This window comes from Leopardus geoffroyi, chromosome C2 (assembly GCF_018350155.1).
Source record: "Leopardus geoffroyi isolate Oge1 chromosome C2, O.geoffroyi_Oge1_pat1.0, whole genome shotgun sequence".
NCBI lineage: Eukaryota > Metazoa > Chordata > Mammalia > Carnivora > Felidae > Leopardus > Leopardus geoffroyi.
The window spans coordinates 77,798,677-77,816,950 of NC_059333.1; positions in this window are offsets into that span (position 1 = coordinate 77,798,677).

Below are 18,274 nucleotides of genomic sequence, written 5' to 3' on the forward strand. Positions count from 1 at the left end.
AGGAGAGAGGGAATCCCAAGCAGACTCCACACTGTCAGCACAGAACCCAACGTGGGGCTCGATCTCATGTACCTTGAGATCATGACCTGATCTAAAATCAAGAGTTGGAGGCTTAATTGACAGAGCCACCCAGGCGCCCCTGTGAGAGATTTTTTATGATCTAATTGGTGGAATGTCCCTTCAGAATGTTTTTATATTTGCTTTGTTAGGCACTCACTGATCTGGAACCAATTTTTATCCTAATTATTGAGATGAGAGTTTCTCTATCTTGCAGTTATTGGTAATTCAGACTCTAATATTCAAAGCCTTGGGTTCAGGTTTCCAAGTTCTATGTTTTCTTTTTTTCCATCCAGAATTGATGCAGGGAGGATCTTCACTGTTGTCTATCTTCTTCCTATGTCAGTGTATAGATTTTACTCTACTTTACCTTTTCACCGAGGTTTCTTAGGACCCCAGCTATATGCATCAATCTTTTATCCAACTTCTTACATGAAGGAACTCAAGTTTTGTCATTAAAATTCAAGTACTAGACATTTTGTCTGATACTCAATGCTTCTCTTTATTGTGCCCTATAGTTTCCAGAGATTTGGCCCATGAACTTACTACTTTTCATGTTTACCACCTAGGGATTTTTATTCCATCTTCTTAGTTCAGCCACACATTTCATACATTTCATATATATATGTGTGTGTGTATATATATATATATATATATATATATATATATATGGTTGTATTAAATCCAGCATCTCTAGTTATTCATAGTGGGAGGAATTTTATTCTCCTTCAGCCCACCATTTTACTACAAGCATGTGGGATAGCACTGTCGATCAATTCCAATAATTTGTATATTGAAAGCTCGCCATGCACCAGACTTCATAGGAAAACATGGTACTATTTTCAAAAAGCTTTTAATTCAAATCTCTGTTAATGGTAATGGCAACAAATATCTCCTTTTTCGAGTGTTAGGAAACCAGAAGGTTATTTTAAATATTCAGCTAACCTTACAGCAAAACCCAGACACTTCGGCTTCACAGCGGGGACCTTCCATTTTCAAAGACCAAAAATGAATACAGTAAAACCTTGGTTTGCAAGCATAATTTGTTCTGGAAACATGCTTGTAATCCAAAGCACTTGTACATCAAAGCACTTTTCCCCATGAGAAATAATGGAAACTCGGGTGATTTGTTCCACAACCCAAAAATATTAGTATAAAAATGATTACAATACTGTAATATAATACAAGATAATAAAGAAAATGCAAAATATAAAGAAAAATAATGATGAACCTGCACTTACTTTTGAAAACCTTCATGGCTGGTGTGAGGGCGACAAGAGGAGGGTTATTGTGCAGCACGACTTTCACTATCACTAACGGAATTACTGCTATCTGTTGGCTCAGTGGAATCTTTTTCTTTTCACCAACTTTAACAGGGAACCTATACGAGGACTCTTGCTTTTGCCTCCTTTCGAGGATTTCATGGAAATGTGACATAGCATTGTCATTCAACAGATTCTTTGCTCGCACTGTTACAGCCTTACTTGGGTGATGCTTTTCTATAAAATTTTGCACTGTTTCCCACATTGTACACATCTCCCTAATCTCATTTGAAGTGAGGGATTCCTCCGCCTTTTTCTCCTCCTCCTCTGCAGACGAGATCTCCTCCATAGCCTCTTGCTGTCGCTTGTAGTGCAGATCAAAGAGTTCCTGGTGGTCAGCTCTAGATGTTCCACATCATGTACTACTCATATTGCAAGACATCACTCATTTATCAAGTGAAAGTTTATGAGAAATGTTTGCTTGTCTTAAGGAATGCTCGCAGAACAAGTTACTCACAATCTAAGGTTTCATTGTATATAGATCATAATAATATAACAAATTATGCATTCTGGTTCTAGAAGCGTTACTAAGAAAAGAATTAGGAGCAGAACATAAAGATGGTGAAATTATATTAAAGTGAGAGATATTGACAAGTTCTTTGAAAAATTGAAATCAAAAGGAAAATAAATTATTCACAGCCATTGAAATTCTGAGGTTCTCAATAGTAATTTGGGGTATTTATCACATGCTGTATTCATATGTACCCCCCAAATGTGAAATTTCAAATACAGTATGCATGAATTAGTTGATAAAATACCTTAAAGCATAAAGCATACCTTAAAATATAAAGAATATATTTTAGTGTTCATTGCTCAACTGTTTTGTCTAATAAGTTGATCAGATATAGCTTCATGAAAGGTGCCAGGTATTACTATGTAATTTCAAATTCCAGTCTAAAACTATATCAGTTTTGGGGCCCCTGGGTGGCTCAATTGGTTCAGCATTTGACTGCAGCTCATGTCATGATCTCACGGTTTGTGGGTTCGAGTCATATATCGAGTTCTCTGCTGACAGCTGAGAGCCTGGAGCCTGCTTCAGAGTCTATGTCTCCCTCTCTCTCTGCCCCTCCCCTGATCACACTCTGACTCTGCCTCAGAAATAAATAAACATTAAAAAATAAATAAACCTATATCAGCATCTCAAAAATGGAAAAAAATATAACTTTTATATTTTTCTTATTTTTATTTTTTTAATTGTTTATTTATTTTGAGACAGAGAGAGAGAGCACAAGATGGGGAGGGGCAGTGAGAGAGGGAGAGAGAGAGAGAGTCCCAAGCAGGATCCACACTGTCAACACAGAGTCCAACGTAGGACTTGATCTCACAAACCCATGAGATCATTACCTGAGCTGAAATCAAAAGTGGACACTCAACCAAGTGAGCCTCCCAGGCAGTCCCCAACTTTTATATTTTTAAAAGTCATTTTTTTCCTTTCTTTTTCTTCCTAAAATCAAGTGAAACTCATGGCTTGAAATCTGAAATAAATTACTTCTGTCATAGCTTTTTACCTGTATGCCAGTTATAAGTAGTATCTGAACACAAATTCTAACGAACAAATGGGTATGTTGTGAGGAAGCAGAAATAAAAGTCACTGCGTGAAGGAGCAAATATAATTCAAAATTACTCCTTATTCATTTACTGAAGAGTAAAAAGCTTATTAAAATCAAAAATTATAGTCACCGTGGTTTAAGCTGTAAATCCATAAATTTCAGATGTATTTTATTGCATAGCTATTCTTCTAAGTGATGAGAACCATAAAGAGCTTTCAGACAGCCTCTCTTACTGCAGGTTCATCATATTCTTAATTGCTTTCGCTAAAAAATGAAACTGATCTATAAGTTAATAAGCAGATAGGATAATTTCTAATTTAGATCTTAATTCCAAGCCTGCCTGAAAACTAAGCAAAGAAAAATATGCTCAGAGGACGTGATGGATCAGCAAAGGCTGATTATTTCAGCCTCAACTAATGAGGTGGCAACATTGTAGACTAAGTCACAGATCAAAAGCCTGTCTCTGCATGCTTCCGGTGTTTCTCTTTGACTTTGGCCAAATGCTAAAATGTTTCTTAATAATGGAACATACTAAACAAAATTATCTATTAAGAAAGCTGTGCTAACCCTAACCCCTTATTTTCTGTAGACATATGGGATTTATAAAGGATTTCTGCAAAGAGGTCTGATAATATATACCTAAGTAAATTAATGCTGTGAGAAGCAAAATGACTTTCCCAAGCACAAACAACTAATTAATTTCCAATAGGAATAAAACTCAGACATTCTTTCTTCTATACCACGAACTTCCTCATATACTGAAAGCGTAGGTTTAATAATTGAATACTTCTTCTTTTGTCACACCCTTTCTCCTTCCTTGTAATCAGAACAATCATTGCCTCTGGAATATACGATCCCTGCCCCACCCCCAAAAAAATTGAGCAGGACCGTTTACAAAGAAAGCAATCCATTTCTGGTATAGTTATAGGAGCTCCCAATAGCCCAACCCTACTGTTGATAAGAGCTATAAAGTCTAAAAAAAAAAAAAAAAAAAAAAAAACAGAAAGAACAAATGAACAAAAAACAACTATAGACTACGGATAGGAGTCATGGTATGGGGAAGCAACAATAGCAACGATATGGGGGTGAATTTTCAGGGATCCCTACACCATTTAGAAGTATTTGAAGGTAAACTGCAACTTCAGATTGACACAGTGTGGAAGTTCCAAAACTTTTTTTTCTGGCCACAGGAAACAAAGAAAGGAACATGGGTGGGCTGCAGATGTGGGTAGATGGTAGAGAGCTAGGGAAAGAATCCTTCATTCTGGGAATAAACTCTCATAAATTTCAGCCCAACTGCAGGTAGAAGACTGACCCAAACAACAGAATAACATTTAAGAAACTGAAATGAAACTTGAACAACCATCCTCAGAAAATGAGACAGAATTTATAATCTAGATATAACCGGGTTGATTGACTGCTAAGAGATAAATAAAAATTCTTTCCAAAGAACTATAAGCAAAATCTACAGTTTAAAAAAATAAAACACTCACCAATTTTCCTGACACAATCCCAAATCAACTAACAAACCCAGAATTAGGAACTGCTAGCTGTTCTAAGAACAAGGCAACAACAGATGCCAACCTGAGATGACATAGATGTTGAAATGGTCAGATAGGACTTTAAAGCAACTATGATAACTGTGTTTCATGGGGTAAAGAAAATATATTAGAAAAGAGAGGAAATCACAGCAAAAAAATGGAAAACAACAAAGAAATTTTAGACCTAGCAGAATGGAGATGACAGAGAAAAATGTCAGTGAACTTGAACACATATCAATAGAAATTACCAATCTGAAGAAAAGAAAAAAATAAGATTGAAAAAAAATTAAGAAGGTCTCAGAGACCTTTAGGACAATCTAAAAAGGCGTAACATATGCATAATTGGTGTCCTGAAGGAAAAGAAGAGTAAGGACAGGAAGGGAAAAAAAAAGATTAAAAAAAATTACGAACCCCATTAAAAATTTAGATAAAGGGTATATATTTACAGATTCAAGAAAGTCAATAACTCCCAAGCAAGACAAACCCACAGAAACCCATGTTTATACAAATTATAATCAAACTTCTAAGAAGCAAACATAGTGAGAATATCTCAGAAATAGACAAAAATGACACATTACGTGCAAGATAACAATTTAAATGTCTGCATATTTCTTTGTGTCATATGGATAAATTAACTTAAGCTAAATCGCACCTAAGTGCAGGAGGTAAAACTATATAAAACTCTTAGAAAAAACTCTGTGTAAACATTATACCCTTGGATTAGTCAATGTCTTTTTTAGGGATGACAACTAAAACACAAACAACCATAGAAAAAAGATAAATTGGGTTTTATCAAGATTACAAATGTGCGCTTTAAACAGCACTATCAAGAAAGTGAAAAGGCAACCAACACAATGGAAGAATATGGAGCAAATCATATATCTCATATGGGACTAGTACCCAGAATATATAAAGGATTCATATAGTAAAAAGGCAAATAAGTTTTTTATATAGGCAAAGGATTTAAATAGATATTTCTCCCAAGAAGATATACAAATAACCAATAAGCACAAGAAAAATGCTAAAAGTCACAAGTCATTAGGAAAATGCTAATCAAAACCACAAGGCAATACTAGTAGAATGGTCGGAATCAAAAAGTAAGATAATAACAAATGTTGGCAAGTATATGGAAAAGTCAGAACCCCAGTTCACTGCTGATGAGAATGTGAAACAGTACAGCTGCTTTAGAAAACAGGGTGACATTTTCTCAAAAAATTAAATATAGAGTTACCATTTGATCCAAGAATTCCAATCCTATGTATATACCCAACAGAAATTAAAACATATGTCCACACAAGAATTTGTATATGAAAGTTTATTGCAGCATTATTTACAGCCAAAAGGTTGAAACAATCCAAATGTCCTTCAACTGATGAATGAATGAACACAATGAGGTGTATCTCTACAATGGAGTATTATGTGGCCATAAAAAGGAGTGAAGTGATAATATTGTCTGGGTTATTCATAAACCCTGAAAACATTATGTAAAGTCAAAGAAGCCAATCTCAAGGACTACATATGCTGTGATTCCATATATATTATATGTTCCGAATAGAGAATTCTACGGGGATAGAGAGCAGATTGTGGTTTCCTAGAATAGAGGAGCTGGAGCGTTAGGAATGATAGCTAAATAGTACAGGGTGTCTTTTGGGGGTAACAAAAATATCCTAAAATTGATTGTGATGATAGTTGCACAGTTCCATTAACATATTAAAAACTATTGAATTTTACACCTTAAATGGCGACTATATGCTATGATATGTGAATTTTATCTCCATAAAGCTGTTAAAAAAAAAAAAGGATAATATGTTAAGACCCAGTAGGGATTATTCCAGAAATATAAGGTTGGTATAATATTTGAAAATCAACAGAGTGACATCAGCAAAATGGCAGAATAGGAGATTCTAGTACTCAAACTCTTACAGAAACATCAATTTTGAACAGCCATTCACAAATGAGAATACCTTTATAGGAGCATAGGAGTCTGGCTGATAGGTCCCAGCTCTCTTGTAGCAAAAAACCTAAGAGTAGATGCATTGAAGAGAGTAAGAAGAACAGTTTTACTATGATGTCACCTCTTGTGTGTGGGTGGAAGGAAGGGAGAGAGATAAGCAGGGAATGAGAATTATGGTATGAGGACATCTGTGTTTCTGTGTCTTGTGATGGGGTGGATGGAGAAATAACAGAGAGAATACAGAATAAATAACAGCTTGATATAAGATGATGTATTGTGAATACATTATGTATGGATATGTCTTGCTGGAAGTATAGATAGAACTTCCAGGTAGAGATATCCATGGGACAGTTAAATAAAAAGGTCTGCAGTTCAGAGAGTTTTCAGCTAGAGCTGGAAATATTTAGCATGTGGATGACAGTTGAAACCAAAAGACATGATGCCATGGTCCCTTGAGTGAACAAGGCAAAGGGCTAAGGATGAGCTCCCGGGAACACTGACATGACATTGAAAGGGTGAGTATAAGAGAAAGAATCCAGAGGGGCGCCTGGGTGGTTCAGTAGGTTAAGCTTCCAACTTCAGCTTAGGTCATGATATTGCAATTTGTGAGTTTGAGCCCCACATCAGGCTCTGTGCTGACAGCTCAGAGCCTGGAGCCTCCTTCGGATTCTGTGTCTTCCTCTTTCTCTGCTCCTCCCCTGCTCATGCTCTGTCTCTCTCTCAAAAATAAATAAACATTAAAAAATAAATTTAAAAAAAAGAAAAAGAAAGAAAAAGAATCTAGAGGGGCGCCTGGTGGCTCAGTTGGTTAAGTGTTGGACTTCAGCCCAGGTCAAGATCTCGTGGTTTGTGGGTTCAAGCCCCGCATAGGGCTTACTGCTGTCCAAGCAAAATCCTCTGTTCCCCCCCTCTCTCTCTGCCCCGTCCTTCCTTGCTCATGCTCCTCTCTCTCTCTCTTTCTCTCTCTCAAAAAAAAAAAAAAAAAACTTAAAAAGAAAAAGAAATCCAAAAGAAAATTAAACTTAAATAAAGTTAAAATAATAAAATAAAACTTAAAAAGAAAAAGAAAAGAATCCAGAGAAAATAAAGGAGATTCTGAGAGGTTAGAGGAAAGCCAAAAAGAGAGGGCTATTACAGAAGCTCAGAGAGGAAATACAACACAATGGGAAGATGCAGTGGCCATTTTCAAACGCCAATTTGGGATCACCACATTTCAAGGGAAGCAACTAAAGTGTTTAATCCAGAGAAGATAAAACCACAAGATAGAAGCAGAAACAAGTACAGAGTTGGTCTTCTGATATCTGCAGACTAATGATGCATAAAATGGAGTAGCTTTTTGTGCATATGAGGGCTCAAAATCCAGAACTAGAATCAATACATAGAAGGTTCACAAAGAAAGATTTCAGCTCCATTTAAAGGAAGGGAAATTTAACACAAAATTCTGCATTTTGTGAGAATTATCAAAACATAAAATGGGCTGCCTTGGTGGAGGTTGTTAGTACTAGACTGATAGACCACATGTTAGAGGATCAGGGGTTCATGTAGAGAGACACCATATATGTATCACCATTATCCAGAAGTACTTAATAAACAGTGTGTTGAATAACATGTAATTGTTAATGGTTAGCCATTTTTAACCAACAAAAATGACAATTTTGTTTAGTTCAATCTAGTATTTACTAAATGGAAAAAATATTGAAAAATAAATAAATAAATAAATAATGAATGAATGAATGAATATTGGACTAAGAAGTCCTTTTGATTTTCAGTCAATAAAAATATATATGCTTAAAAAAATCTGTTCTAGGGGTGGCTGGGTGGCTCAGTGGGTTAAGCTTCCTTCCAACTCTATTTTGGCTCAGGTCATGATCTCGAGGTTCGTGAGTTTGAGCCCCACATCAGGCTCTGCACTGTCACTGCAGAGCCTGCTTAGGATACTCTCTCTTTCCCTCTCTCTCTGCTCCTCCATCTACTTGCTCTCTCTCTCTCTCTCTCTCTCAAAATAAATAAACTTAAAAAAATTAAAAAATAAAAAGTCAGTTCTAAAAACACTGAGGGAAATAACACAAAATGACTCTATGGTGTGCTAGAAGGAGATATGTTCCCTTCCACTCTCACACAGAAATTTTTAAAGGGGTCCAAAAGCAATATTTTAGTTAAGTATTATTATATACTTATTTACTTGAGTAAATTTAATGATAAATATTGTATTGAAAGTCAATTGTAAGTTCTGTAGACCGAACAGCAAAATTATTATTTTTTTATTATTGTTATTGATAACACCAAAAAAGAAAAAAAATGTTATCTAATATACTTCTGAATCAAGAAATTCAATAGCAGAATTCAACTTTTTTTAATTTAAAAGAAAAATAACTTATTTATCAATTCAGCTTATATGATTCAATTTCCTTTGGCTATTATCATCCATTTGTAAGGACTTTAAGGAACTTCAGAAGAAAGGACATTGCTAATTGTTGATTTTTTTTTAATGATTCCAAGTTACTATGAGTATAACTTCCTCGTGTTGTTGCTTGGGAGTCATAAATGTCACCACAAGTGCAAGTTTTTGTTCTTATTTTGATTTCTATTGACTAAGCCTTTCCCTTTTCAGCCACTTAGTGTCACCCTATCACAGCCCAAATTATAGTCTAAATTATAAAGACAAAGTGCTCCTTTCCTCAGCCACATTGGAATGCAGACTCCACGGAGCATAAATTGTTCCCTAGGGCATGCAACAGTAAATCTTTCATTTTCTTTCACTTTCCTCATTCTAGAGAATTTCTGGCAAAATTACATGATACGAAAAAAATGAGTATTTTCTTCTTTGATATTTTGGTACATTTTGTATGTTTGTATTCTACATTATTTTCATCTTGTTAGGAATCTGATTAATTATTAGCATGCTTAACTTTTGAATAAAAGCTGATTAAACACATAATTAATTATTAATAATATGCCAAAGAACATGCAGCCATTTTCTGGATCTAGATGTTAATAATTACAAACACTTCAGTTGACATTTTAGCCAGAGTGATCTCTAGGTGAGATCCTGATCAGGGTGTTGTCTTGCTCAAAAATCTTGAAAGCAGTTTTATTTCCTGAAGGCAAAAACTTGTCCAATCTCTTTCTTCTAATATTTAAGGCCTCCATGATCTGGCCCCACATCCCTAGTTCTAGCCACACTGGAGTCTCTGGTTGCCAATGCCCAACTGCCAGTTACACAATCTTGACTTCATACTTTTGCTCACTCCGTTATTTCCACTTGACATGCCATTGCATTATTTATTTCTATGCATCCTTCCTGATCCATCTCCAATATTGTCTTCTCCATGAAAACTGCTATGAAATAGACATGATATTTCAAACACAAAACATCCAAAGTCAGAAAGGTTCTGCCATTCTCTGATTAATATTTTATAAGTGTGGAGAAGTGTTTTCCATAATCCATGCCCCCTACAGCATATTTCCTTCCATGTCTCATTGTCTATATAGGTGGGTCATGTACCATGCCTAAACTAATTATTAACAAGGTGAATGAATGGATGTCACAAATGGGGATCCATGGGGATAGCTGAAGAATGAAAAGCTCAATAAGGGCAGTGTTATAAGAGGAGAGACATAGATTTTGGGTAGACTGTCATTGTTTTCAACTCTTTCCAATGTAAAGTTAATTGTCATGTCTAGAAATTCCAATAGCATTTTCTTTATATACAGTTATCAAACAGAGCCTATTTCAATTAGCCTGCATTACAGATGAAGAATAGACCTGAAATTTTATCTGTTTATCTCAGTATCTGCCACACAGTGGGTACCAACAAAGTTCTTTGGAATTAAATCTTATTTAAGTGACCATCACTAATATTCTTCAATAGCAGAACAATGACTCTGAACCCCATGTGTAGAAGGCCATAACTGGAGGTTAGAGAAAGAACAACATTTGTGTATACACACTGCAGGTGGTTATGGCTCTGTTCCTAATTCTATCTCTGCTACTTCCTAGCTGTGTGGACTTTGGCAAGTTGCATGAGTCCCATAGCTTCACTGTTGCCATGTGTAAAATGGAATGATTCTGCATGAAAATAAAAAATCTTCATGTAAAGTTTGAAGTGAATCAATGTTTGCCAGTTGTTTAGTCCATTGACAGAGAGTTAGTGACTGGTAGCTACAGTTAATAATCTCCTTGGATCACAAAGTTATGGCTGTTTTGGTCAATGCAGGGTATGGAAACAAAATAAGCTTCCTGGAGCATGTATCCTTTCTATAAACCAAAACAAGCCAATTTCCATATAGATAAATGGGGCTGGCAAGACACATTTACCTTTTATCTACTGTCATGGCAACAAAGTCAGCAAAACTGATTAATTCTGAATTTTCCCATTACCTTTTCTGGAATTAAAACAACACAACTGCTCAAAGGCATTTTTTTTTATTATTCTTTTAAAAGAAGTTGACTCTAATCTTTATGTGAAAAGAAAGAAAACCAAGCACCCTAAAATGAAGGTAGGAAGGTAAGTAATATGAGATGCTGCCCCAAGACCTGACCTTCACTGTGAACCTCCTTATATTCACTAACCTTTGTCTTAAATTTTTCCCTAAGCTCTTCTTTCTGGCTTACCTCTTAACTCAGGCAAATGAAACCCAAAACTATTCCTCAGTTTGATGATCACTGTCCTGACAAGACCTCTCACCAGCCCAGACCACCCAGACCATTTGAGCTAAACCTCTGACTCCCATCTGCACAGATAGACCTTGGAGTGGCCCCCAGGGTCTAGAGCAATTGCTCTTACCTTATTATAATACTAAAATCTCTGTCCTCAGCTTCATTTACATAACATACAATGTATGTATAGGCATGTTTTCCTAAGGCACATATGTGACCTTATGCCCACCTCTACATATAACGACAAGGTTTCCCTATCTAAATATCCATCCTAAACCTAAATAAAAGGTATCCATTCACCCTGTCTCACAGTCACAGCTCTAGAAGCTATTCTCCATGACCTCCTTATTTGCCTCAAATAAAGTTGATTTTGTGCCACAACTCTACCTGATATATCTGTGACTCACCAGGAGTGAGCTCATGTTGGTTGGATTACAATACGACAGGAAAATGAAGACTATTTACCCCTCATGCACTCACAAAGTTTTGCGTAATGTTTCGTAAAAATCTAATTTGGAAGTTAGAATCCTGAAGTTTTAGTATCTGACAAGAAAAAAAAATTCCACTGAAGTTTGGGAAAGAGACTAAGAAGTAGAGCTTAATATCTGTCACATTACATTTACAAAGCAATAAACTCAGCTCTTTAGCAACTGCAATGTTTATCCAATTGTTTTTAAAACACGACCAGAATTCGCAATTTTCAAGAATTCAATAATGTTACTGGTTAATAAAACAACTCTTACTCTTACTCACATCTAATCTAAGCATGGTTTGTCAATTATTACCATAAACAGTGGCACTTACAGCAAATGTTTAACTCCAAGTTATGTCAAAGCACTTTTCAGAGTGATATAATTTGTGTTAAATCTGCAAAGGACTATATTTAATGGTCCATTTCAGACGTGGCCTCTTAGTTGCTGGTACAATCTAGTAATGAATGTAGAACAAACCAATGTCAAGTTTTTTCCATTCAACTACTATGCTTTTGTAGAAGTTCTGGTTCTCTTTTTCCACCCTCCACATTTGTTTTTCCTGGTTAATACCTTTTTATATTCATGTGACACTAGTTTGGCCAGGAAAGTTCCAGCGAAAGTGACCTTCAATGTGTGCTCACTTTTCCCCCTCTCATATAATCTGGAAGGCACCTTCACTGTCAAAGAATGTCTGCTCCTTTGCTCCCACAAGCAGCTTGCTCTCTGGTCAGCCAGCTGTATGTGATGCTCTAAACCCACTCATCCATCAACTAGCTCATTTATTCAACAAATATTTATTGAGAGCTTACTATGTGAAAGACACCATCATAGGTACTAGAGATACACAGTGAACAAAACAGCAATAGGCAAATTTCCTTCCCAGAAGTGGAAAGTGTTATGGGTCCCCAGAAAAAAAAAAGATGCAATAGAGCTTTCTTGATGCAAGAAATGATACTTTTGCCCCCCCACCCCAGCTATTTTCAGTGACCCATGCCTTACCAGCGTTCCTTGCCCAAGCATACTTCCTGCAGAACTTCCTAGGAGGTGTCAGAATTACAAAGAAATGCAAAACCCTCCCTAGTTAAGGATTTTAAAGGAACAAGGGAAATGTACAAACTAACAGGTTAGGCAGAGACAATCAATCAGTGGTAAAAAGTTCCAGTGCTGTTTGAAAAGTAAGCAAGGGCCTTCATTCTTTACCTGAAATAAGGTGCCCAGGACTCCATCCAGTTTAAACTGTCTGTCAAAACACAGCCACAGTGCCTTCCCCAGTTGGAAGTTACCTCTGCTTCATTTTAATGTGAAAGTCTCTGCCCTAGTTGGATCACAAGCTTCATTAACATAACATAGGATGCACATATAGGCATGTTTTCCAAGTAAGCCCGCACAAACTTATGCCTGCCTTTACAAGTGATGACAGAGCTCCTTTGTCTGAAAATTTATCCTAGCCTTAAATAAATGGAACCCATTCACCCCTGCTCAGAAAGTCATGGCTCTGGAAGTATTCCTTGTGATCTCCTTTTTTGCTGCAAATAAAGTTTCCTTTGTGTGACAACTTCACCTGGTGTAGTCTCTACCTGTAACTCATCAAGAAGCCACCTCATGTTAGCTGGGTTACATTTGCTTATGACTTTTTCACTCCAGAGGGAGAGAAACAATAGCATGACAAGTAGGCATTTCCAAAAATTCTTTGGAAAACATAAATTACAGAAAGAGCAGACAGGGAGAGTTGGCTAGGGAGGAGTTTATTGTAATAGCAAATAGAGTGGTCGGGGAAGGCCTTAGTGAAAATGCGGCATTTTAGCCAAGAGATTAAAGAGGTGAAGAAGTAAACCAAATGGGGAAATGAGGGCGCTGCCTTGAAGACTAAGCAAAGAACAAATGCAAAGGCCCTGAGGCAGAGGAATGCCTGGAAAGTTCAAGGAAACGCAAGAAGTTCAATGTGCTGGGAACAGAGTGAGTCAAGAGAAGATCAGTAGAATATAAGGTGAAAAAGAGCAGACCTTATAAGGTTTTGTAAACTACTGCAAGTATTTCTATTTCACTTTGAGGGAAATAAGCCACTCAAGAGTTTTGTGCAGAGGAGTGACAGGATCTAACTTATAGTTAAGAGCATGACTATGGTTGTTGTATCCAGGTAGACAGACAGTACGCAGGCAAGTGTAAAAACAGAAGGACCTGATAGGAAGCCATTGAGATCATTTAGGTGCCAAGTGATAGTGATTGGGGTGAAAAATTGCTAATGAAAAGTGACACAGGGGCTCCTGGGAGGCTCAGTCAGTTAGGCATTCGACTTCGGCTTGGGTCATGATCTCGTGGTCCGGGAGTTCAAGTCCTGCGTCAGGATCTTTGCAGAGCCTGGAGCCTGCTTCTGATTTTGTGTCTCCCTCTCTTTCTGCCCCTCTCCCACACTCTGTCTCTCTCTCTCTTCCTCAAAAATAAATAAACATTAAAAAAAAAGAACAGTGGTAGAGTTCTGTACATACATAAAACCTTGGTTTGCCAGCATAATTCACTCTGGAAGCATGTTTGTAATCCAAAGCACATGTATATCAAAGCAAATTTCAAGAACCATTGGCTCAGTTGTGATAATGTGACATTCAGCATCATGTACTACTCATGTTGCAAGACATTGCTCATTTATCAAGTTAAAATTTATTAGAAATGTTTGCTCATCTTGCAGAACACTCACAGAACAAGTTACTCATCATCCAAGGTTTTACTGTATCTTGAAATCAGAGACCACAGGATTTGCTGATTGATTGGAGATGGAATATGAAAGAGAGACCTAAAAAATGTTTTCAAATCTTTTTTGCCTGAACAACCAAAAAGAAACAGTTGTAATGTACTGAGTTAGGAAAAATCAGTGGGAATAAGAGGAGAGGAGAGGTGGGGGAAATCAGAAGCTAGATTTGGGGCAAGTTTATTTGCAGAAGGTCTGGTGGACATCTAAATGGTAACATGGAGTTGGCAGGTGGTTATGCAAGTTCAGGGAACAGATTTGGATCAGAGAGATGAATCTTGGAGTCCTTAGTTTGTGGAGGAAAATCTATGAAGCTGAATGAGATTCCTGAAAGTGTGCTTGTATACAGAGAAGAAAGCTCTCCTCATGGCATCTCAAACATGTCAAGTCTGGGTACAAGAGGGAAAATCCACAAAGGAGATGGAGAGAAGCAGTCAGTAAAATGGAAGAAAATCAGGAAATGTATTGTTCTGGAAGTCAGGTGAAGAAAGTGTTTAAAGGAAGAAGTGATTGTCTATGTCAAATGCTGCCAATTAGGTCATCATAAGATGAAGACTGAAAATTGACCATTGGTTTAGCAATGTGATCAATTTTTTCTCTCACTGGGGTGGAGCAGCAAATGATGAAATCGAACAACCAGACGTGCTGCCTCATTTGAAGTCCCCCTTACCTACCCCCTGGATCCCATAGTTTTCATGAACTGAACTGATTTTGGAATTTCTTTCTTTTATTATGCTCCAGAAATCACTGCCTTGTGTCTTTGCCTTGTCTGATTTCATGTTGGTATTTTAAGTATTTTTAAAAAAATCATGTGAAGGAGGTAAATTATTATTATCATTATTTTGTAAGAAATACAGTTTTGAGAGAAGATAAGTGTTTTATTGTTACACTTCTGGTTAGTGGCAAAGTGGTAACTTCAGCACAGGAGCACAGACTCCTGAACTTTCTCCTGCTCCATTAGTTTCCATAAAGGGAATGGTTGATGCCTCCTTCCTTTTTCTTTGGACCTTCCTTTATGAATTGCCCACTTCTTTTCATAACTTCTGTTTATTCTTATTTAATCCCTTGAATTTGCGTCCTTAGACTTTTTTTTAACACCTGCATACCATGACCTTTAAGGAAAAATATCGATAGAACTTTAGAGATTCAGGGAATCTGGCCTTCTGCCAGGCTCCAAATCCAGATAATAGCTTCATATCCTCTCCTGTCCATCCTCTGCTGTAGGATTTACTCTCTTCTACTATCCAGCACAAGAGAAAGACTAGGGTAAATGGCCAGCACTGTACCATCGAACATACAGCTGTCCATTCTCTCGTTACAAAAATACTGATATAGAGTTCAACCTCCAACTACTCAGTAAATATTGTGAATATAATCTCATCTATCATCACAGTTACATGTCCTCCTTCTCCTTCTTCCTGATTCTTTCCAAGAGTTTTGTTGTCTTCCACCCTTATATTCAAACATAAGAAGTCCATAGAATCTTTTTTTAAGTTTTTTTAATGTTTATTTATTTATTTTGAGAGAGAGAGAGAGAGAGAGAGGCAGAGAGAGAGAGAGAGAGAGAGAGAGAAAGAGAATCCCAAACAAGCTCCACACTCAGCATGGAGCCCAACGTGGGACTCAATCTCACAACCGTGAGATAATGACTTGAGTTGAAATCAAGAGTCAGATACCTAACCGACTGAGCTACCCAGGTGCCGTAGAAGTCCATAGAATCTTAATGACATAAGAGATCATGTTGTTAAGAGTAGCAGTCATCCATCTTCAACTTGACTTCCTAGGGATGGTAACTCATGACCATTCATGCATGTGAGCATGTATTTGGGAAAAAATACTGGATTAATCACAACTTTTAGATGATAAAACATAAATTACAAAAACCTTACGGACAGTGGACTATATCAGTGTCAATTTCCTGGTTATGATATTGTACAAGGCAAGATGTTACCATTGGAAAAAAGGATATATGAGACCTCTGTGTTTCTTCTTAAAACTGAATGTGAATCTACAATTATCTCAAAATAAAAAGCTTAAAATTTATAGAGGTAAAAGGACATTCATGAGCAGTCTTCTTTTTCCAAGACCTTCAAACTGTCATAACGCTGGGAAGGGAATATCCAAGGGAAACTTCTGTCTTATGCAGAATCTACCATGCTGGCCTTTGGAAGTGGTATAAAAAAGTCACAGAAGCCAACAGATAAATAGCAATCTGGAAATAGAGAGGTGGCAATGAATATGAATTTTTATTTTAACACCAGATATAGTCGTCATGTTTGCAGTATTATTGTTAGTATAGATTCCACCTCCTATCAGCTGCCATACTCCCAGACAGCCACCTGCTGCAAAACTGTGTTTTTTTGTTTTTTGTTTTTTTCACAAGAATTATTTAATCTATGTATCTGGCTGGTCATAGTTCCAGTTCCCAAAGCTAAAGCAAACGTGCTGCCTTTGTTTCCACTCCATCTCTTTTCTAGTCTTCTGGCTTCCCTTTCCTTTCCCAGGATTTAAGACCATTGACTCCGCTGACGGAAGTCAGGCTTCTGACCGCCTAATAAATAAGTTCACCAGTGAAGAGCCTATTTTTCCTTCTGTTTAATTACAGGCTTCAGAGACACTCAAAATGGAGGGTGTCCTAGGGACAAATAATACTGTAGGCTTGGTTTACTTATCTCCCGTTGGTACTGGCACAAAGCCCTTCCTCTGCTTTGAAATTCATGGTCGTGTCTGTGGCTGCATACTAAACAGACTGAGGCCACCACGCAGCCTGCTTAGCCTGTCCAGATGCAGCTCAACTAATGTATATACCTTAATGGCCCGTTCATAACAGGTTAGATAACTAACACTGCTGGTTTGTTTCTTGTGCAATCGAGGTATGTGATCATAAATGAATTCATGTATTACCATTTGAATTGGATGTCGTGAACTATCCTGTTGAACTACAACATGCTTGTTCTGAATTCTATGCTTGGCTTCAAAATTGATCCTTAGAAATGTATGTATGTATAAAATGATTAGATGACAATTAAAAAATAAAATCAAACGTACAAAAAGCTTTAAATGTGAAAATTAAATTTCCCTCCTACTCTTGTTTCCTCACTCTCATTTCCCTTATACAGAGAAACTCGCTGTTAAGTTTTAAGCAGAGATATTCATTCAATGCGTATAGGAGTCTATGAGTGTACGTTTTATATAAAGAGAAAACACTATAGCTATGTTTCCCTAATTACTGCATAAAAACTAGCAGGATGTACACGGTGTTTCACAATTTGTTGCTTTTACTTAATTATAACTCTTAGAGGCCTTTTCCATGTCAGCATCTGCAATCTGCCCTACCTTTCTATTATTTATTTATTTATTTATTTATTTATTTATTTAAAGTAAGCTCTACACTCAGCATGGGTTGTCAACTCACAACCCTGAGACCAAGAGTTGCATGCTCTCCTGATGTCCATATCATACCTTTAAAAAATTTGTTTAATGTTTTTATTTATTTTTGAGAGAGAGAGAGAAAGAGAGAGAGAGATGGAACATGATTGGGGGAGGGGTAGAGAGAGAGAGGGAGACACAGAATCCAGATCAGGCTCCAGGCTCTAAGCTGTCAGCAGAGAGCCTGACGCAGGGCTCTAACTCATGGACCACAAGATCATGACCTGAGCCAAAGTCAGACGCCCAACCGACTGAGCCACCCAGGTGTCCCATCTATCATACCTTTTTAAATATCTGCTTAGTACTTTGTTGAGTGGATATAATCCTTTCGTATTTAAATAGCCACATTTTGATGGATATTTGCTATTTCTAATATTTTGTGACCAACAATGCTTTGGTGAACACTATTGCATGTAATTATTTATGCCACGTGTAGTAGTATCTCTAGGATTTCTTTCTTGGCAGAATTCTTGACCAACAGATGTATTCAGGTTTTAGGTAAATAGGTATTGCCTCTCCCAAAGAGGCTGTACAGTTTTCCCAAC